Source organism: Nicotiana tomentosiformis, chromosome 10, assembly GCF_000390325.3.
Source record: "Nicotiana tomentosiformis chromosome 10, ASM39032v3, whole genome shotgun sequence".
Classification (NCBI taxonomy): Eukaryota; Viridiplantae; Streptophyta; class Magnoliopsida; order Solanales; family Solanaceae; genus Nicotiana; species Nicotiana tomentosiformis.
This window is the reverse complement of record NC_090821.1, coordinates 19,077,315-19,084,396: the sequence shown is the minus strand read 5'-3', so window position 1 is coordinate 19,084,396 and position 7,082 is coordinate 19,077,315. Positions and strand designations below refer to the sequence as shown.

The following is a 7,082-nucleotide window of genomic DNA, read 5'->3' as shown; positions in this document are numbered from 1 at the left end:
GACTTCATATCATAAAAATGTAAAAGAGAGGAGACTAGTCCCATCTTTATTTTGTGAGTTGTACTATGAATGCCTAAGTGTTAGTCTAATAGGAGTAACAAGTATATGAGGAGGTAAGCTTCATATTCCTTCCGTCATATATTTCCTTTTTGGATTTTAATGGAAGCCAGTATCCCCTTAGGTAAATCTGGCTTTAATAAAATAAAATAAAATATAAAATAAAAAGAAATCTGGATTGATCAAATCCAGGCAGATGTAAACAACACTATGTTAGTGCTTGGTGATCTTCCTTTGTTGAATTAACTTCCACTATTTTTGGATCACAACACCTGTCATTTTCATTGCCATTTTGAAAGGATTTATTTAGCTATTTTAGCAACAAATTAATGTGATGATTAATAAGTAGAGCAACTCTCTACCGTCAACAACAAAGGGAAGAAAGAAAAGAAAAGTGTCTCAGATAATTTTAATATCATTCTTGTTGACTTTAAGTCACTGAACAAAATAATATATAGGGGAATCATTAGTCCATCACAAAAAGATACGAACTATTAATTACCTGAATTATAAGATAAAGTAACAACGTCTGATTTACTTTGGAATAGAATGTAATTTGATTGATGAAATCTTGTCAGAGGCAAACACTATGTTAGTGCTTGCCAAAATGTATTTGGTAGATTTGGACATCTAAATTTATCATGCGCCCATAATATTATCGTATGTATAAATTATAATATTGTGATAGCTCCTTTATTAGTACGGTATCCATTTCACATTTTAATTAGTAATTAAATTAGTCATGTATATTTGGTAGATTTGGACATCTAAACTAATGATGCGTCCATAATATTATCGTTTGTATAATATTGTGATAGCTCCCTTTATTTGTATAGTAGCCATTTCACACTTTAGTACTTAAATTAGCCAAATATATTTGGTAGACTAGTCTTAGAGTACGTATGTTGCACGTGTAGTCATGCATTCTATCTAAACGAGTAATTTTAAAAAATAAATATAAATATTATATTAAAAATTATATTTTAGTTATTATATATAAAAAACGGAGAGAGGTATTACAATAGAAATCAAAAGATCATTGTATAAAAAAGGATATTTTATTGGCCAAGCTGATTAGTTTATTTCATAACAATATGAGCAAGCATTATGTTCCCACAAAAATTCTAAATTTCAATTAAATATTCTAAAATGATTTTTGACACATGTTATCGCAGAGAAAATGATAAAATTTAAATGTTTTCTCACTGTTTTAATTACCAAGTGGATTCCTTCTTACATTATCGAATGAAATAATTTACAACATGTGACACAAGACCGGACAGTGGACTCTCAGTATGATGACTCTTTTTTGTGTGGTTGTGATGGCTCTTTCATACAGATACCTGGTGTTATTTTTCAAGAAGTCAATCCACAGTTATCTTTAATCTCAAATTTCTCAAAATTCATCTTGTTGCTTTAACCGGGAATTGACCATCGTATGGTGAGATCTCTACTAATCAAATTGATATATATAGAATCTTAAGGTTAACAATGGTGGGAGCGAAATAATCAAGTGTCATACGGAAGCTAGTAAAACAATCCTTAAACGATGATAAATCAGACAACAAGGGAGAAATATACCAAAAAAAGACACAAACATTTAATGTGGTTCGGTTAATTGACCTACATCCACAACGGATATGAGCAATCCACTATAAAAAGAGCGTACAAAATATCGAGAGAACAACCTCACAAAGAGGTACACACAAGTGGCATGCTAATACTTATCTCACAAATTCTCTCCCTAAACAAGACTCTGAAACCCCTTAAAGACTACATTGTGGATACTACTGAATGAAAAGGAATGATCTTTAATTTATAAAAGTCAAAACTTTTTCCTCCAAGAAAAAATACTAGCCAAATATGGAAGAGTTATATTTTCCTTTTCGTAAAAGATAAAATCAATAATGTTAAATATGTTGTTCTTCCTTCAAGTAATAGGAAAACCAAACATGGTAAAGAAAATCAGGACAAACACCTAATAATTCTTCCCTTATGACTGAATTTTTCTGACAAAATAATCTTGATCCACCTTCTACACATAATCTTCAGCAAGTCGTGTCTCCAAATTTCTACTACAAAGTTGTCTCAAAATGAGTACCACTACGGTCAAATTTCTTAGACAAAAATTATGATTACCGTCAAATAGGTTGTGGCTAGAACTAAACCCGCCTAGATGAACCTGTCCTGAATCTCTCTCTGATACCACTTATAAGTCGAGGAAGAAGCAAACTCGAAAAAAATAGAGAAGGTAAAAAACATCAAATTTTAATTCGGAAAACCCTTCAAATCGAAGGTAAAAATTACGGAAACACAAAGATCCAAAAAACTCTATCTATAATAATGAGAGGGCTATATAAATTCTCCAAATTGGTTATACAACAAATGCCAAATATGGAGAAACAAGAGCAACAACAATTCAATTAAAGAAAGAGCAAAAATCATTAAAATGAAGCTGCTTTTTAGTTCTCGAAGTTGGATGCTACATGCCTCCAAATCTGATAATTGACTGTTCAAATCAAAGACCAAGATGTTAGTAACATTCAGTCAAAATTTTAGCTTGATCTAACGGTGAACAAATTAAAAAATATAATTTGAAGTTGGTTGGTCGGAATAAAATCAGCAGCAAAATAAATATTTTTTCTTCTCTCTTCTCTGTTGATGGAAGCCCTCTCAAAAAATCACTTTTATATGCTAAAGTATTTCAAAGACTAAGACCAATGAGCATAGAAAAATTCTCCGAGGTTTCTCTATTTATAAGTAATAAGTGGTGCTTTCTGTTAAAGTCAAAATCAACTCCAAATAGAAATAGAAATTGAATCCAATTCCAAATAGAAAAGAAATCTAAAAGAGAATAAGAGTAGTCTTTGGCTGGACAACATGTGCATAGGCCTAACAAACTCTCCCTCCAGCGAATGAGGCCAAATATGTCTTCAAGTAGAGGAACTATTGATAGGCTTCATGCTGCCAATATTTTGCAAAACTCATGCTTATCTGCAACCACCACTTTCGTCAGTATATTTTAAGGATCATCATCAGTGTGTATCTTCTTAACCTCAAATAATTTCTCTTCCACGGTCATTCTTATCCAATGATACTTTCTATTTATATGTTTCATTTTAGAATGGTGAGACAGATAACACTCTGATTATATGTTGATCATACCCAACTCTAGTCCTAAAGAGGATAAGCGGTCGCTGCAAATATAACTTTGCTTATGAGTCCAGGGTCGAATCCCACAGAAAATTAAGGCTTAACTACAACTTTTCAATATTACTAAGAAGATAAGCTCGAACAATTTCTAAGTTATAAATATAAAAGTTCTTATGTCTAATTAATTAACTATCAATTTAAAGGAGTGAATTAATAACTAAAGATACTAAGAGTTGGAGACAAGATTAAGGAGGTCTAGAGTTATAATTTTCCTCCCCAATTATCAGAATTCTTCCCGCTACGTCTTCTATAATTTCTCCTAATTATTCTCTACTGATCGTGAGAACTCGACTTATTGTAATTCTCTCTCGAGCAACTACGATTATGTACTAGTCATATTCTCTCGAATTGCGCTAGCTCACACTTTTTTACCGCTCATTATGATCACGTCAAAGTTTCATTATCTATAATCCCGCTTTTAAACCCTTTGTATTGATCTCTCATATATGTTAGGAGTGACGTTGTTCAACAACCACCTAAATATGTATTCTTTTTCAAGCAATACATAATAAATAGGAACCATTAATTGAGAGCTCTTCAATTAACTAAAATAAGCACATAATTGAACAAATAGAAAAATTCAAAGCCTCAATTATATCCAAACGTATCAAGAATTCATCCTACAAATGGTTCCATTAAAACCCTAGATAATAGAATTAGCTACTCATAAAAGTATGTAAAACTACAATACCAAAATTCATAACCAATAATGGAAATAGGAAGAACAAAATGAAAAAGCTCGTAGAAGAATTCTCCGCCTTGCTCCTTGCGTGTTCGTGCCTCCTTAGGTCAAATACCTCCCCCTAAAGTGATTTTAAGGACTATTTATATGTGTTAGGGTTTGCATGAGGCGAAATAATACAAGCCTACTTCGGAATAACCTTTTTAGGTTAGCTCGTTCACTCTCTCGTGCGCACGTGAGAGTGAACGAGCGAAGTTATTCTCTTTTTCTTTTCCTTCTAGGTCTCTTGTGCACTTCCATGTATTTTTGCCTTAATCCACTATTTATTTTCATGCACCCCTCAGCTAGCTCGTTCACTCTCTTGTGTGCATGCGAGAGTGAACGAGAAAAATTCTTCTTTTTTCTCTTTATCCCGAATCAACTTCTTTTGCTCACCTTTCATCGAAATTGCTCCTACACATAATAATGCATGTAATGAGCATAATTCACCACAAACACACATGTAATCTCCCTCAACCACACAAGTTATGAGATGAAAGTACCCCCCAAAAATATGTTTTTAGCCGTTTATCATCTGTCACGACCCAAAATCCAACTAATCGTGATGACACCTAACTCCACCTGTTAGGTAAGCCAAATAATGTTCAACACAACTCCAATAAAAATAATAATAACCAATAAGTAAAATACTGAACTTCTATACGAAATCTCAAAGATTGGTAGTACAAGTCATGAGCTACTAAGACTTTAGACTTACAAAGCTGGTATGAAACATAATTACAACATCTATTTGAAAAATACATAAACAGAACTCAAATTTAAAACTACCAAGGACAAATGGTAGTTATGTCCGGACAACGGGTACATCTCCAATGCCAGCTCCCGCCACTCACAACATCATTCTAAGACCTTTGATATTGTTGACCGTGTAATTCATAAACTAATTTCAAACTCGTTGAGGAACTTGTTCTCTTTTGGCCAAAACGTGTCCCTTCGAATTCACAATTAGGCAATCAAAACTATTATTGTATAAAGAAACGATATCGTTTAACCAGTATCATAGCACTGACGCAACTTAGGTGGGATATAGGCGGCATTGAAGAGCATGGATGGAATCATAATAACGGAGAGAACACCTCAATTGTAAAGTCAAGTAAAGCTCATTATGTGTAGGGTAAAAAAACGTAAGCTATCATAAGGAATTGACACTGCTGTCAAGTAAAGCTCATGATAACAGAGAGAACACTTCTCCCTATAATGTCTCTTTCTTTCCTCTCTCCAACCCTCTCTCTATAGATCTGATTAAACTTCTTTAAAAATTTCTCTTCACTTTTTTTAACAAGCAATTCCAGATATGAAAAGCTTAGAACTCATCAATGGTGAAAAACTTTCAGATCTTTTGAAATTCTTCACCAAATGGATTTCACGTGTTCTTCACCCAATACTAAAATCAGTGTTTAAAAAAAAATCAACAATCAAACAATACATATCGCAAACACCCAAGAATTTCGATCCTCCGGATTTTAACTTCTCAAATCCATTAATGGTAGGTTTCAAAATAAAACACTATTAAACCCATTTGAAGTTGATTTGCATTTCTTGAAGGTGTAGAAATAGATTTGAAAAAGACCCACCTGAATCAGAAACTTCAAATTTAAGAGTGTAGACTTTCAATTATGATCTTCTTCTTCTTCTTCTTCTTCTTCTTCTTCTTCTTCTTCTTCTTCTTCTTCTTCAGTATTAAAGTGGAGGTGTGGTGATGGACAAAAGATATTTTATAGTCTAAATATTATATAACTGTTATTTATACACTCTTATACAATTTTGAGATTCTTCTTCTTCTTTATTTTTTTTTTCCAGTATTAAAGTGGAGGTGTGGTGGCGGACAAAAGATGTTTTATAGTCTAAATATTATACAACTGATATTTATACACTCTTATACAATTTTGAGATTCTTCTTCTCCTTCTTATTCTCCTCCTCCTACTCCTTCTTCTCCACCTTCTCCTTCTGCTTCTGCTCCTCCTCCTCCTTCTTCTTCAGTATTAAAGTGGAGGTGTGGTGGTGGAAAAAAGATATTTTTTAGTCTAAATATTGTACAACTGGCATTTATACACTCTTATACAATTTTGAGATTCTTCTTATTCTACTCCTCCTTCTCATCCTCCTCCTCCTTTTTCTTCTCATTTTTCTTTTCCTCCTCCTTCTTCTCTTTCTCCTTCTTCTCCTCCTTCTTCTCCTTCTCTTTTTTCTCCTTCTCCTCCTCCTCCTCCTCCTCCTCTTTATTCTTCTTCTTCTTCAGTATTAAAGTGGAGGTGTGGTGGTGGACAAAAGATATTTTGTAGTCTAAATATTGTACAATTGGTATTTATACACTACTATACAAAATTGTATAATTTGAGATTCTTCTTCTTCTCCTCCTTTTCCTTCTCATCCTCCTCCTCCTTCTTCTTCTCATTTTTCTTCTCCTCCTCCTCCTCCTTCTCCTCCTTCTCCTCCTTTTCCTTCTTCTCCTTCTTCTTCAGTATTAAAGTGGAGGTGTGATGGTGGACAAAAGATATTTTGTAGTCTAAATATTGTACAACTGGTATTTATACACTATTATACAAAATTGTATAATTGTGTATAATGTATAAATGTGTATACGTGCATATATTTGTGTATAATAATATTTAATTATATATTTTATTTAGTGTATAAGGGTGTGTATGCATTGTTAGTGTATAATAGGCATCCAGTTTGAAACTTTCTTTTCTTCTCCTTTTTCTTATTTTTCTGGAATGCATTATTATACATTCCATACAAGTTTATACAAAGTTATACATCATTATAATTGTACAACAGTAAACATTGAAATTTAATTTTTTTGTGTTTTTTCATACTTTTCTAGAACAATCTACGTATAAATCTTCTTTCCTTGTTAATTTCTCAGTAAAATCAGAAACTTGCAGAAAATCCTTTTAATTTTTATTTTTAATTTCTGTTTTATAGAACTTGGGAGGAAGAAATTTATGGTTTTCGAGTTGTATTTTAGCCGATTTGCATTTTTATAGCTGTAGTAGGTATGTATATGACTTAAGGATGATTTTTACCCTTTTGTTCATTAATAACTAAGAATAAATTAATAAAACA

General features: G+C 32.5%; 1 long non-coding RNA gene across 1 annotated transcript; it reads right to left on the bottom strand.

The window, feature by feature from the left end:
• Positions 1-4,630: 4,630 nt before the first annotated feature.
• On the bottom strand, positions 4,631-6,477 carry LOC117278483 (uncharacterized). Its single transcript, XR_004508854.2, has 2 exons — positions 5,587-6,477; positions 4,631-4,943 (listed from the first exon to the last, which is right to left on the bottom strand). It is a non-coding gene; the product is annotated as an uncharacterized lncRNA (long non-coding RNA).
• Between the last annotated feature and the right edge of the window lie 605 nt (positions 6,478-7,082).